Source organism: Staurois parvus, unplaced genomic scaffold (assembly GCF_062004578.1).
Source record: "Staurois parvus isolate SC_StPar_1 unplaced genomic scaffold, SC_StPar_1.0 ptg000953l, whole genome shotgun sequence".
NCBI lineage: Eukaryota > Metazoa > Chordata > Amphibia > Anura > Ranidae > Staurois > Staurois parvus.
In genome coordinates, this window is record NW_028318749.1 from 670,922 (window position 1) to 687,020 (window position 16,099).

Below are 16,099 nucleotides of genomic sequence, written 5' to 3' on the forward strand. Positions count from 1 at the left end.
CCAGGTACTGCATTTCCATCTTTTTCTCTGAAATAATCAAGAGCAAGCTGTCTCTTCCCGATTTATGCAGCCCCACGATGACTCACATTGTGGTATACCTGCCGATCGATGTGTGTCCCTGCTCCATCAGCCTCCTGGGATATGTGCTAGATTATCTCAGGAGGCTATGGAATCAGACACATGTCATTCACCTAGGTGAAGAATCTGAAGAGTATACAGTTGCAAGAAAAAGTATGTGAACCCCTTGGGATTACGTGGAGTTTTGCATGAATTGGGCATAAAATGTGCTCTGAACGTCATCTAAGTCACAACAATAGAAGAACACAGTCTGCTGAACATAATACTACACAAACATTAGATGTTTCCATGGTTTAATTGCACATAACATGTAAACATGCTCAGTGCAGGGAGGAAAAAGTATGTGAGACCCTAGCTTAATGACTTCTCCCAGAGCTAATTGGAGCCAGGAGTGAGCCAACCTTGACTCCAATCGGTGTGATGATATTGGATGTGTTGCTGACAGCTGTCCTGCCCTTAAAAAACACACACCTGTTTTGGGTTTACTGGTTTCAAGAAGCACTGTCTGATGTGAACCATGCCTCGCAGAAAAGAGCTCTCAGAAGACCTACGATCAAGAATTGTTGACTTGCATGAAGCTGGAAAGGGTTACAAAGTATCTCCAAAAGCCTTGATGTTCATGTGTCCATGGTAAGACAGACTGTCTACAAATGGAGAAAGTTTAGCACTGTTGCTACTCTCCCTAGGCACGGTCGTCCTGTAAAAATGACTGCAAGAGCACAGCGCAGAATGCTGCATGAGGTAAAGAAGAATCCCAGAGTGTCAGCTAAAGACCTACAGAAATCTCTGGCACATGCTAACATTTTTGTTGACACATCTACAATAAGGAAAACATTAAACAAGAATGGAGTACATGGGAGGACACCACGGAGGAAGCCATTGCTGTCCAAAAAGAATATTGCAGCACGTTTGAAGTTTGCAAAAGAGCACCTGGATGTTCCACAGCACTACTGGCAAAATATACTGTGGACAGATGAAACCAAGATTGAGTTGTTTGGGAAGAACACACAACACTATGTGTGGAGAAAAAAAGGCACAGCATACAAACATCAAAACCTCATCCCCACTGTAAAACATGGCGGAGGGAGCATCATGGTTTGGGGCTGCTTTGCTGCCTCAGGGCCTGGACGGATTGTTGTCATTGATGGGAAAATGAATTCCAGAGTTTATCAAGACATTTTGCAGTAAAACGTACGACCATCTGTCCGCCAACTGAAGCTCCGCAGAGGATGGGTGATGCAACAGGACAATGACCCAAAGCATACAAGTAATTCAACAAAACAATGGCTACAACAGCACAGAATACGCCTTCTGGAGTGGCCCAGTCAGAGTCCTGACCTAAACCCGATTGAAATGCTGTGGCATGACCTTAAGAGAGCGATTCACACCAGACATCCCAAGAATATTGCTACACTGAAACAGTTTTGTGAAGAGGAGTGGTCCAAAATTACTCCAGATCGTTATGCATGTCTGATCTACAACTACAGGAAATGTTTGGTTGAGGTTATTGCTTCCAAAGGAGGGTCAACCAGTTATTAAATCCAAAGGTTCACATACTTTTTCCTCCCTGCTCTGTGAATGTTTACATGTTATGTGCAATTAAACTATGGCAACATCTAATGTTTGTGTAGTATTATGTTCAGCAGACTGTGTTCTTCTATTGTTGTGACTTAGATGACATTCAGAGCACATTTTATGCCCAATTCATGCAAAACTCCACGTAATCCCAAGGGGTTCACATACTTTTTCTTGCAACTGTATTTAAAAATATATATATGTTAAAAAACATGTATTTTTTAAATATATTCTTCAGATTTTTTTTAACATATAAAAAGTCATTTTTTTTTTTATAATTTAAATATTTATTAATTTTTCATTTTAAATACATTTCATCATCACAATATATATATATATATATATATATATATATATATATATAAATATATTTTATAATATTATAATATCCAACATTTCTACTTTATTTACTCTATGCAACTTTCCCTCCCACCTCCACCCCCCACCCTAATCCCCTCTGCCTATCCTACCTTTTCTCTGCGTCTTCTTATATCAGCAAGTGAAGTTTTTCTGTTGTTTTCTTTATTCTTTCCTATACTTCATATATAATCTAGCTTTTTCCCAGTTCTCCCATTTCCTATAATAAGCCTCCATTCTATCTTCTTGGATATGACACAACCTTTCCATCTTTTTGATCTGCTCAACTCTTTCAATCCAGTCCTCTTCCTTCGGTATCTCTATTCGCCGCCAGAACTTGGGTATCAGAGCTTTTGCAGCATTTATATAGTACCATATCCCTGATTTTTTATATTTATTTACTGTTATGTCCATGTTATGCAAAATACATACTTCTGGATCTAGATCTATGTCTATTTCTGTCAATTTTCCTATCAAGTGGATTATTGTCTTCCAGAATATCTGGATTTTTGGGCATCCCCACCATATATGGTATATTGTGCCTATTTCTCCACATCCCCTCCAACACAGTGGTGAACTCTCTCCACACATCTTATTTTCTACATTTGGTGTAATGTGCCATCTTGTCAAACACTTATAGTTCATCTCTACTTCTCTCATAGAAACGTTCTCGTGAGTTAGTCTATACATTCTCCTCTGCTTTTCCTCATCTATCACAACTCCCATATCCATTTCCCATTTTGTTATATATGTTGGCTTTGTGTTTGTGTCTAATTCAGTGAGTATTTTATAAACTTTAGCAATCCCATGTTTCCCATCACCTTGTATTCCCAATACCTTTTCAAACAAGTTCCAATTGTCTCTTGTCCTTAAAGGCCTTGTCAAACTTCCAACAAAACTCCTCAATTGAAAATACCGCCATTCATCTAATTTAGTGAAGATCTCTCCCTCTTTTTTTTTCAATTCCCCAAATGATCCTATTTCATCCCCCACCAAAATATCTCTTAATTGCACCTTGTCCTTTTTAAACCACCTCCCTCCTATTTCTTCTCTGCCTGGGGGAAAAAACTCCGTGTTTTTTAGTGGAATAAGTGTTGAATTAAAAGTCCATTTCATATTTTTGTGTAGATTATCCAAAATTTTTAAAACATTCAAAGTGTATGTATTTACATTATCATTTAAACCCCTATACTGTGTTGGCACCCATATCACCCTACCCAGGTCTATTCCACTGAGTTCATTCTCTATTCTCACCCAGCTTTTTTTATAATTATATATCCAATCTATGGTTCTTGCCAATATTACAGCTTTGTAGTATCTTTTAAAGTCTGGAAGCCCTAACCCACCTCTTTCTTTCCTCCTACTCAACAGCTCGTATGACAATCTTGTTTTTTTATTCCTCCATATGTATTTTGTTATCAGTTTCTTAATTATTTTAAAAAAGATCTCTGGGAGTTTGATTGGGATCATTTGATATCTATATATAATTTTTGGTACTATTACCATTTTTACCAGATTAATACGGCCTATCCATGTCGGGGTTCCTCCCTCCAATATTTTTAACTCCTCTCTAATCTCATTAATCAATGAAATATAGTTTAATTTATATAGATGTTTATATGAGGCTGTTAGTTTTACTCCTAGATATTTTATATCTCTGTCTTTCCATTTAAAGGGAAATTCCTTTTGTATCTTTTCTTTTTCATTTTTTAAGATGTTTATATTTAGAATCTCCGTTTTTGTTAGATTAATCTTTAGGTTTGATAGTTCTCCATATTCCTTTAATGACTTCATTAAGTTTGGAAGTGTTATCCTGGGATTTCCTACGTAGAACAACAGGTCGTCTGCAAAAGCAGCAACTTTATGTTCTGTGTCCCCTATCGGGATTCCCTTTACGTCTCTATTCAGCCTTATTGTTGACAACAATGGTTCTAATGATATAACATACAACAATGGGGACAATGGGCATCCCTGTCTTGTTCCGTTTGACATCTCAATGGGTTCTGACCTCTCCCCATTTACCCCAATAACCACAGAAGGGTATCTGTACAACTTTCCTATCCACTCTCTCATCCTAGGCCCAATTCCCAAGGCTTCTAGAGTATCCATCATGAATCTCCAGTTCACTCTATCAAACGCTTTTTCAGCATCTATAGAGAGTAACACCACCGGTTCTTTGCCCTTTTTGCTCTTTTGGATTAACATCAATGATCGTAACCCATTATCTTTACCCTCCCTCCCTGGGACAAAGCCCACCTGATCCTCATGTATCCATTCAGGCATTAGCTCTTTCAGTCTATTTGATAAGACCTTTGCGTACAACTTAGTGTCGGTGTTCAATAATGAAATAGGTCTATAACTCGAACACTGTGAGGCATCTTTTCCCTCTTTTTGAATGAGCACGACTTGGGCTTGTAATGATTCTCTTCTTACTTCCATCTCTCCATCTAGTGCATTCATGTAATTTCTAAGTTTTGGTACTAAAATTTCACTAAATTTTTTATATCTCACTGTATATCCATCTGGTCCTGGACTTTTCCCCGACACTGTCCCCTTCAATGCTAATGTTATTTCGTCCTGTGAGATATCTGCATCTAGGGAGTTCAATTGATCCTCGCTTAATTTTAGTAACCCAGCCGTCTCCAGATATTTCTTTCTTTTTTGATTCTTCTCACTTTTTATATTTTCTGAACCTTCCAGGGGGCTTATATTGTACAGTTTCCTGTAATATTCTATGAAGACTTTGATGATATCTTTATTTGAATGCATCAGGTTTCCTTTAGCATCTTTTATTTTTTCTATATAATTTCTATTTTTCTTTTTCCTCAGAGCTCTCATCAGATACTTTCCAGGTCTTTCTCCCCATCTATATCTCTCACTCAAAACTCTATTATATACTTTTCTCCTCTCCTCTTCTATCACTTCTTCCAATTCTTCTTTCTTTTTTTTTAACTTCAGCTCTATTTCTTTTGTTATTCTATTCTTATGTATTTGTTCTAAGTTACTTATTTCTTCTAAGAGCCCACTCATTTTCTCTCTTCTTTCTTTCTTGCCCCAATCGCTATTAATATTCCTCTTATGTATGCCTTGTGAGATTCCCACACTGTGGCTGTTGATACCTCACCTGTCTCATTCTCCTTAAAAAAGCGTTCGATCTCCTCTCCTATTTTCTGAGCTATTTCCTTTTGTACTAAGAGTGTCTCATTCAATTTCCATCCCAGCCCTCCGATTTTCCTCCTCCCCCATTCCATTTTCACAATAACTGGGGCATGGTCTGATAGAGATATTGTCTCTATTTCTACCTGGACCAGATGATCAATTAGTTGATGTTCTATTAATATATGATCTAATCTTGAATACCTCTTATGCATGTTTGAAAAGAAAGTATAATCTCTATCTTGCATATGTGTAATTCTCCAGGCATCTACCAATTGACTTATATGTAATTCTTTTTTCAATAATTTCAGGGCCCTACTTCCTTCTCTCTGTATATGGGAGGTAGCGTCCCTTTGTGGTTCCATACAAAAGTTAAAATCCCCTGCCAGAATCAGACGTCCTTTTTTAAAGTCCATCAACTTCCTCAACACTTTTTTCAGATACGCCTCCGGTCTTTTATTAGGACAGTAGATATTGGCCAGTGTACACTCGATCTCCTGTAACTTGCCCTTTAAAAACAAGAATCTCCCCTCTGGGTCTGTTTTTCTATCTTCCAACTCAAACCTAATATTCTTTGCCAAACCTATTGCTACCCCTTTTGCTCTTTTAACCGGGGAGTCCGCGTAATACCATGTTGGATGATTTCTAGACCTCAGCCTAACATTTGATTTTATCTCAAGATGTGTCTCCTGTAGAAATATCACTGAGGCTGCCCTATGGTGTAGTTCTTTAAATAATCTATATCTTTTCCCAGGGCAGTTCAACCCATTTACGTTATATGTTATAAACTGAATCTCTTCCATCTTCCTTAAATTTCCTCTTTTCCCCTCCATCTATATTTTTCTTTTCTCTCCCCTTTTCTCATTTCCTCTTCTCCTCCCTTCTTCTCCTCTCCTCCTTCTCCCTTCTCACTTGCTTTTATATCTTCTTTTATCTTGCAGAAAAAAAAAAAAACCCTCTCCCGTTTCCCACCCTTCCAACCTTCCAACCCCCTCCCTCCCCCCTCCCCCCTCTTTTTAGGCCTATAATTTGCCTACTAATCATTTATGGAAAATAAAATCCACTTTTGATTTGATCCTTGGGCTGAAACTCTGTCCATGGACGACTATCCCCTTGTCTAACCTCCCCATAACCCCCCAAGTCCTACCCAGATTTATCTCAGGCACAGTAAGACATGGACGGTAGGGTGAGGACAGAAAGAGATCGAGGAGAAAAAAAAAAAAAAACCCTATTTCTCCTCCTCCATCCCTCTCCCCCTCCCCCCCGCCTCCTCCCCCCCACAGATTGCCAGTCCTCTTTTCTCTTCATTCTATATTCCCATTGTTCTTTTTCCCAGCCAGGGATTTCCATTCTTTGGATTTTTAAACTATCACAAAAATATTTCAAATCTTCTGGAAATCTGAGGTATGCTGTAGTCCCATTTTTCCATCCTATTAAACATTCGGGAGTCCCCCATCTATATTGCACATTATGTTCTTTCAACCTTTCCAATAGGGGTCTCAAAGATCTCCTTCTCCACAGAGTCTCTGGGGCCAGATCCGCATATATCTGCATGTCTCCTCCTTCATACTTAATTACTGGTTTTCCCTTGATCTTCTTCCAGATTTTTTCTTTATCCCGAAGCTCATAAAATTTAACTAGTATATCTCTCGGCCTTTCTTTCCCCCGAATTCTCTGAATTTTTCCTTTTCTAAAGGTTCCTTCTATTTTCGTCCTTTCCAATTCAGAGCTGTCTGTTATAGTATTAAATATTTTACAAACCACCTCTTGCAGACTTTCTCCCTTTGAGTTCTCTGGGACCCCTCGTATCAAGACGTTTCTCTTCCTGTCTTTGTTTTCTTGAATCTCAACCTTATATAACAATTTTTCTTGGGCTTTCCCTATGTTAATTATTTCTTTTTCTAGTTCAGAGATAGCCTGGGTCTGACTTTTAACTTTCTCCTCCGTTTCTTCAACTCTCTCCAACAGGTGTCCCAGATCACTGCGGATATTTACCATTTCTTGTTTTCTTGTTTTCTCCAATTCTTTAAACATTTCTGCCATTTCTTTTTTATTAGGTATATGTAGATCTTTTTCCAACTCTATATTTCCTGATATTTGCTGGTTACTAGTATCAAGGCCTAATGATACTCTAGGGCTACTTTCCATACTAAAATCTGCTTCTCCTTTTTCAGTCCTGCTCTGGGGTCTTTCTGGGGTTACGTTTCCTTGGGAGGTGTATTTTTTAATTGTACCAGTCTGGGACCCTTTAAGCCCACTTCCTTTTACATTTTTATTTTTAATTTTTCTCTGTAGCTCTTATCCTTCTTATACTCCTTTATAAATTTGTGGGTAGGGAGGGGAAACAATTCTTTAACTTTCAAATCTCTGCCCTATCCCCCTGCTGATTTTTTAAGCTTTTCTTTCCACGGGCCTCTTCCACCTTTTATACAGTCTCCGGGGGTCCTCCCTTTCACTTACACCCTGCTTCTCTTTAGGGGTCAACTCAGTACTTCACACCAATGCAAGTCAGAGTTCAGCCATGATCACTCACCCTCCTCATATGTTTTCTTCTTGTGAGTGCTTTCTCGCTCAGTTCCCCTAAGGTTCCGTTCATGGGGGGGAACTCCCCAGGATCTCCTCGATCTCCTTGTCCAGGTCTCGGTAGTTCTCCTCCCGCTTTACTTTTAGCTCGAGGGGTTTTCAGGGGGATAGGGGGAGAATGAATCGGCCACCGGCAAACAGGTCGGCGCAGCTCTCTCACTGCAAGACGCCGGCCGGCTTCCCGATCTCCCAGTGGTGCCTTGCGGCCGGTCACGTGATCGCGCCGGCTTCCTTCGTCTCCCAGCATCCAGGGACTCTCTCGCTGCCAGTCTCCAGCCGCTCTCCTCTCTCCTCACACCAGCATCCACCTCTCCTTCACAGGGAGCCGTCAGGCCAGGGTAAGTCCCACACCACAGGGCTCTAACATGCCTGAGGGGATAGACCCGGAGGCCTGGGGAGGTCAGACAACGGAGCTCCGTCCAAGAGCTCCTACATCGAGCTCTCCCCTGCCGCCATGCTCAGGCCCCGCCCAATCGTTGATGAGCTCCCGACATAAAAAGTCATTTTAACATATATTTTTACATATATTTGTAAATGCATTTCAAAAATGTAGATTTGTATTTTTAAAGACATACAGTATATTTGAAATGTATTTGTAAAATACTTTATCATATATTTTGTAATAAAAAAGCATTGCAACATGCAGTGTGTATATATATATATACTGTGTATATATATATATATATATATATATATATATATATATTAATTTATTTCTATTTATTGAAATATATTTTGAAATATATTGAATATGGTCAAAATTGTAGCATTTCAAATATATGCCAATATATTTGGGAAGAATATTTTTAAAATATATTTCAAATATATTTTTCTTCCATGTGGGAAAGATTATTTAAAAAAAAAAATAAAGCCAGACTCCAGACAAATATAAAAGATACAGATAGGCATCACAATCAGTTTAAAAACCCATTTTTAATAAAGTGGGAAGACTCAGATACTCTGACAGTGTTGTCAGAACAGTCTATTCCTTCCTGTCCTTGGCACAATCCTTCCTGTATTTCCTGTATGGGTGTAATGGTGGCCACAAACCCTTCGGTTTTATTATCCATTCAGTGTGTGATTTGATCAAGACATTGAATTCACAAATAATCAGATATCCATAACTTCCCTACTGATGAACTTAGACTCAGTTTAGATCAGATTCTATCAAACTATAGACCCTGCACACTAGCACCCCTGTACCTGCATGCCACTGAAATGTGTGGAGCCTTTTTTATCCAGTTTAAAATTCTGAACCTAAATATCTCATAAAAATGTTTGTTACCAAATCAATGAATACCAACTGGATCAACTGTCACATACACAATTATGAACAGCATATCTTTGTTCTGCCAAAACACTTTAGGGGTCCATTTCCTAGGCGACTTCAATATCCCAATCAACGCCAACAGCCCGGCGACTTCCCAACTCCTCCTTCTAACCTCCTCCTTCGCGCTCACACAGCACACACAGTCCTCCACCCACTCCAATGAAAACACCCTGGACCTCGTTTTCTCCCACCTCTGCACCCCCCACGACTTCACTAACACCCCCTTCCCCCTCTCTGACCACCACCTCCTCACATTTTCCATCTCCCCCTCCCTCAACTCCCCCCCCCCCGAAGCATCTAACCATCACCCGCAACCTCCGCAACCTGGACCCGACCCATCTCTACCCGGCAGCTGACCGTCTGTATGACAGCATCCTCCCTCTGTCATGCCCTGACCTGGCCACCACTGCATACAACGACTCATTGTCAGCTGCCCTTGACTCCCTGGCACCCCTAACCACACATAGCATTAGACCCCGACCGCTTCAACCCTGGCAAAACGACCACACAAAATGCCTCAAACGACGCAGTCGCGCGCTGGAAAGCTTATGGCACAAAACCAGATCCCCTCACGCGTTCTCCATCTATAAAGCCGCCTACCTCGCCTACACCACCTCCCTCCACGCCGCCAAACAAGCCTATTTCATAACCCTTATCAACACCCTCTCCACCTGTCCTCGCCGGCTCTTCTCCACTTTCAAATCCCTGCTCTCTCCCCCCCCCCACCTCCACCCAGCACCTCACTCACCGCCCACGAGATTGCCAATCACTTCCAAAACAAGATTGACGCAATCCGTAAGGACATTGTCAACTCACAATCCACCTCTCCACCCAGCCTCCCGCCCTCCTCCAACCCCTCAACCCTCCCCTCCCCCGACCTCATAGCCGCACTACCCCCCACTATACCTAATGCCCCGCACACCATCACCTCCCCTGCACTCCGCTCCTTCAGCCCAACTACCCTTGAGGAGGTCTCTAAGGTCTTCACTGAAGCCCGCCTCACCACCTGCCCTCTGGACCCTATCCCCTCACAGTTTCTCCAGTCACCCCCCCTCCATCATTCGCTCCCTCACCCACATCTTCAATTTCTCCCTCTCCACCGGCACCTTCCCCTCCCCTCTAAAACACGCACACATCACCCCTACTCAAAAAACCCTCCCTCGACCCCACTAACCTTAACAACCTTAGACCCATCTCCCTGCTGCCTTTCACCTCCAAGCTCCTTGAGCGCCTGGCCTACAATCGCCTAAGTGCCCACCTCACTGATAACAACCTCTTTGACCCCCTACAGTCTGGCTTCTGTCCCCTGCACTCCACCGAAACCACCCTACTTAAAATCACCAATGACCTGCTAACCGCCAAAGCCAATGGCCACTATTCTATCCTCCTGCTCCTCGACCTCTCCGCGGCCTTCGACACTGTTGACCACCCTCTCCTCCTTGCCAAACTGCACTCCCTTGGCATCAGGGACGCTGCTCTCTCCTGGTTCTCCTCCTACCTTTCCCAACGCTCCTTCAGCGTCACCTACAACACTACCACCTCCCCCTCCCTCCCCTTCTCTGTCGGGGTCCCCCAAGGCTCTGTCCTTGGGCCCCTCCTCTTCTCCATGTATACCTCCTCCCTTGGCAAACTTATTCACTCCCATGGCTTCAATTACCACCTCTATGCCGACGACACCCAAATTTACCTCTCCACCCCCCACCTCACCCCCTCACTCTCTGCCCGCATTGCCCACCTCCTAAACGACATATCAGACTGGATGTCGGTCCATTTCCTCAAACTTAACCTATCCAAAACCGAGCTCCTGGTCTTCCCCCCACCCCGCGCCCCCCCCATCCTCTCCATCACTACTAACAACGCCACCATCTCTCCCACACGCCAAAGTCCTGGGTGTCATACTGGACTCCCACCTCTCCTTCCTACCCCACATCCAACTGCTATCTAGATATTGCAGGCTCCACCTCCGCAACATCTCCAAGATACGCACATTCCTCACCCCAGACACCACCAAACAACTCGTACACTCCCTCATCATCTCATGCCTGGACTATTGCAATTCCCTTCTCACTGGCCTACCCAAACGAACGCTATCCCCACTCCAGTCGATCCTAAACTCAGCGGCTAGACTCATCCACCTCACCAACTGCTCCACATCTGCCTCCCTCCTCTGCCAATCCCTTCACTGGCTCCCGATTGCCCAACGCATCAAATTCAAACTGCTAACCCTGACCTACAAAGCCATTCACAACGCCGCCCCAAACTACATAACTGACCCGATACCCAAATACTACCCTACCCGTGCCCTCCGCTCCTCACAGGACCTCCTACTCTCTAGCTCCCTGGTCTCCTCCTCCCACACCCGATTGCAGGACTTCTCTAGGACTTCCCCCATCCTCTGGAACTCCCTACCCCAATCCATCAGACTGTCACCCACCCTCCTCACCTTCAGGCGCACCCTGAAAACCTTCCTCTTCAGGGAAGCCTACCCCAACCTCACCTAACACCTGACCTCACCTAACAACCTCCTCCACTCCTCCCACCACTCCATCCCCCACAGCCATCTCCTCCTGTATCACCTTCCCCTCCCTCCTAGATTGTAAGCTCGAAAGAGCAGGGCCCTCGAACCCCTCGTGTACTGTTTTGTTACTGTCTTGTCTCATGTTCTGTCCCCCTTGCTACTGTACAGCGCTGAGCATACCCTTTGGCGCTATATAAATACTGTATAATAATAATAATTTAAATGGCTGATTAGCACACAGCCTGCGAATTCCACTGGCAAGAATCTTCAGATTCCTGTATTTGGATTGATGGGTGTGTGGGAGGAGCTATGGGTGCTCAGTGGTGTATTTTGGTTTTGTGCTGCCCTAGGCAGGACTAGAATCAGGTGCCCCCTCATCCACATTTGTCCCACCCTTTCTTGTTCAAGATCCACCCCTTCATCTGTAAACTCCAGATGTATGCGGGGGGCACAGATGTATGGAGGATGGATGCATAGATGGAAGGGTGGATGGGGGGGGCATATGTATAAAGGGATGGGTGGATGGATGGATTGGGGGGACAGATGTATGGATGGATGGGTGGAGGGAAAGGTGGATGGGGGGACAGATGTATGGAAGGATGGGTGGAAGGATGGATTGAGGGGCAGATGGATGGATGGAAAGATGTATGAAAGGAGGGAAGGGTGGATGGGGGAACAGATGTATGGAGGGATGGATGGACAGATGTATTGTATGTGTGAATGCATGGAAGGAGGGAAGGGTGTAGGGGGGGGGGGCAGATGTATGGAGGGATGGATGGGGGGACAGATGTATGGAGGGATGGATGGACAGATATACGGATGGATGAATGGAAGGAGGGAAGGGTGGATGGAGGGATGGATGTATGGACAGATGTATGGATGGATGGGGGGATGAATGGAAGGAGGGAAGAGTGGATGGAGGGACAGATGTATGGATGGAGGGGCAGAAGGATGAATGGGAGGAGGGAAGGGTGGATGGGAGGACAGGTGTACGGAGGGATGTATGGAGTAGCACTGACCGCTGCAGAAGTGGACTCTCCTGAACAACCCCAGGACATACCTCTCACACAGGGATTGGACATCCTTGCTGGGGCTGCTGCATCTCTTGGACCAGTACACACCCGGTCACTGTTGGACTCCCTAGCCTGTCTCTTCTGTCAGATGAAAGAGCTGGCTATAGTTGCAGCCATGGTTGGTGCGAGGAATAAAGTCCCCCTAGAGAGGTGCTGGGGGTCAATAGGAGAGGAACATTGCCAGTTAGAGGAGAGCTCGGCTGTAGGTGCGATGAATCCTCCCCACACTCTTCTTCAGTGTCCAGTGATCCCCCACCGTCAGGGGCCTGGGATGCCACTTCACCGGTCCGGGAAGTTGAAATCCCTGCAGCATCCGTACCTCTCAGCATTTATGAACAAGAGTCATTCTAATTGGTCTGCACCATCACATGGACAGTGCTGGCCAATTTGAATCTGTTTCAAAAACAGGGAGAAAGGGAATGGAAAACATTGGGGAGTCCATACACAATACCTAAAAATTGAGGTGCCACCAGATTGAATCTGTCTAGCAGCTAGCTCATTCTGTCAGCGCTGCGGGTGGCCCCCTCAGTGCTGGTGACACACACCACATGGTGCCCCTATGGCCTGTCCAGGCCTGGTGTCACCCCTCTGGCAGGCCCCTACACCCCCATAGTGATGCCACTGCTTGCAGTGTAACTTCTGCCTGGGGGGCAACACCGTCCTCCCCAAAAAATGCAGCCCAAGGCAAACACCTTGTTTGCCTCTCAGTAGACACTCCCCTGGGTTCTCAGCTTATACAAAGCAAGGACGGGCTGGTGCCGGTCACAGCAATTCATGACTGTTCACACAGCCAACAATTACCTGCAGTGATTATGGCTGGATCCAAGCCGACTGCATTCAGCCAGGATCATCTGTCTCCAACCACAGGTAATTGCTCATTGTATGAACAGTTGTTCATACAGCAAGCTGCTGGAATTTGTAGGGTGTGCTAAACCCCCATGTGAATGGACCACAACTCCTACTACATCCAGGAACCCTAAGTACCTTGAAAAGAGAAAATTTGGATTGTGCCATCCACAGAATGTATTAGTAATTCATCTATTGCATCAGATACCATTTGCTGCAAGAAAAGTGTTCAGTCCACAGTTTGATTTTCAGTCCCTGATAAAAATTTAGTCTGACAAGTATTTCCACATTTTTACTGCATTCCATAGTTTCATGGCTCATTATGCAAATAAATCTTTTTGTTCCAGTACCTGGGGTAACGTTGTAGTAAGTACCTTATACTTTGCAAAGCATTATCTTAAGTTATTTATAAAATCTTTCAAATATTTAGGTCAGCAAAATTTTTACATTTCTGCTATGGACCTGTTTATTCGGCAGTAACTTTGTCATTACCTAAAGTGGAGTTCCATTCACCCTGTCAAAAAATAAAAGTCAGCAGCTACAAAAACTGTAGCTGCTGACTTTTAAAAAACAGCCACTTACCTGTCCCTCGGTACCGTGGTGTGTCCCCCGCAGCTCGTTTCACCAGCCATTCTGTATTCCAGGAGGCATCTTCAGTGTGGGAACTCGGCTGTGATAGCTTGCAGCTTCACAGCCGGGTACCCACTGCGCATGCACGAGTAGCACTGCACTTCATGAATGGTCCTGTAGTCTCCTGGGACCTGTCATGTGTCCCAAAAGACTACAGGGACGAAGGGAGGGAGGACACCTTCTGCTTCCGATCACCTAGGCGATCGGACCGGAAGTGGGAGCAGGTACCTGTCAAATTCGGGTACCCACTCCCCAAAGGTGCCAATGAGGAGCGGCGGAACAGTCCTTAAAGTGAAACTTCCCCTTTTGGGTGGAGCTCCGCTTTAACCACTTGCTGACCTCAGATAGCTGAATGATGGCTTCACTGTGGCTGGCCAGTTCTGGGAGGGCATCATATGACATTCTCCTAGAACAGTGATGGCGAACCCGTGGCACGCGTGCCACAGCCAGCACGCCGAGCCTTATCTGTGGGCACGCCAGGAGAATCCAGCGGCGCGCTGTCTTCCCGGCTTCTGTAGTGTGCGTGACAGCCGGGTCCCAAGTGCGCATGCGCAAGAAGCAGTGCTCTTTGTGAATGGTAAGGCGGTACCTGGGACACATGACAGATCCCAGAAGCCGCCGGACCAATCACAAAGCGCAGCGCTTCTCGCGCATGCGCACTGGGCATCCGGCTGTCCGACGAGCGCCCACACTACAGAAGCCGGGAAGACAGCGCGCGGCTGGATAAAGGAACAGGTAAGATAAAAAAAAAACTCTGCGGGAGTAAGAGCGGGTACCTGTCAAATTCAGGTACCCGCTCCCCCTCCCTCCCCAAAGGTCAGCAGTCATCTGTACTGTCCGCAGTCTCTGGTCATCCCTGTGCTTTCCGCAGTCTCTGGTCATTTCCTGTACTGTCCGCAGTCTCTGGTCATCCCTGTACTGTCCGCAGTCTCTGGTCATCTCCTGTACTGTCCGCAGTCTCTGGTCATCCCTGTACTGTGTCCGCAGTCTCTGGTCATCTCCTGTACTGTGTCCGCAGTCTCTGGTCATCTCCTGTACTGTGTCCGCAGTCTCTGGTCATCTCCTGCACTGTGTCCGCAGTCTCTGGTCATCTCCTGTACTGTGTCCGCAGTCTCTGGTCATCTCCTGTACTGTGTCCGCAGTCTCTGGTCATCCCTGTACTGTGTCCGCAGTCTCTGGTCATCCCTGTACTGTGTCCGCAGTCTCTGGTCATCTCCTGTACTGTGTCCGCAGTCTCTGGTCATCTCCTGTACTGTGTCCGCAGTCTCTGGTCATCTCCTGTACTGTGTCCGCAGTCTCTGGTCATCCCTGTACTGTCCGCAGTCTCTGGTCATCCCTGTACTGTCCGCAGTCTCTGGTCATCCCTGTACTGTGTCCGCAGTCTCTGGTCATCCCTGTACTGTGTCCGCAGTCTCTGGTCATCCCTGTACTGTCCGCAGTCTCTGGTCATCCCTGTACTGTCCGCAGTCTCTGGTCATCCCTGTACTGTCCGCAGTCACTGGTCATCCCTGTACTGTGTCCGCAGTCTCTGGTCATCTCCTGTACTGTGTCCGCAGTCTCTGGTCATCTCCTGTACTGTGTCCGCAGTCTCTGGTCATCTCCTGTACTGTGTCCGCAGTCTCTGGTCATCTCCTGTACTGTGTCCGCAGTCTCTGGTCATCTCCTGTACTGTGTCCGCAGTCTCTGGTCATCTCCTGTACTGTCCGCAGTCTCTGGTCATCTCCTGTACTATGTCCGCAGTCTCTGGTCATCTCCTGTACTATGTCCGCAGTCTCTGGTCATCTCCTGTACTGTGTCTGCAGTCTCTGGTCATCTCCTGTACTATGTCCGCAGTCTCTGGTCATCCCTGTACTGTCCGCAGTCTCTGGTCATCCCTGTACTGTCCGCAGTCTCTGGTCATCTCCTGTACTATGTCCGCAGTCTCTGGTCATCTCCTGTACTATGTCCGCAGTC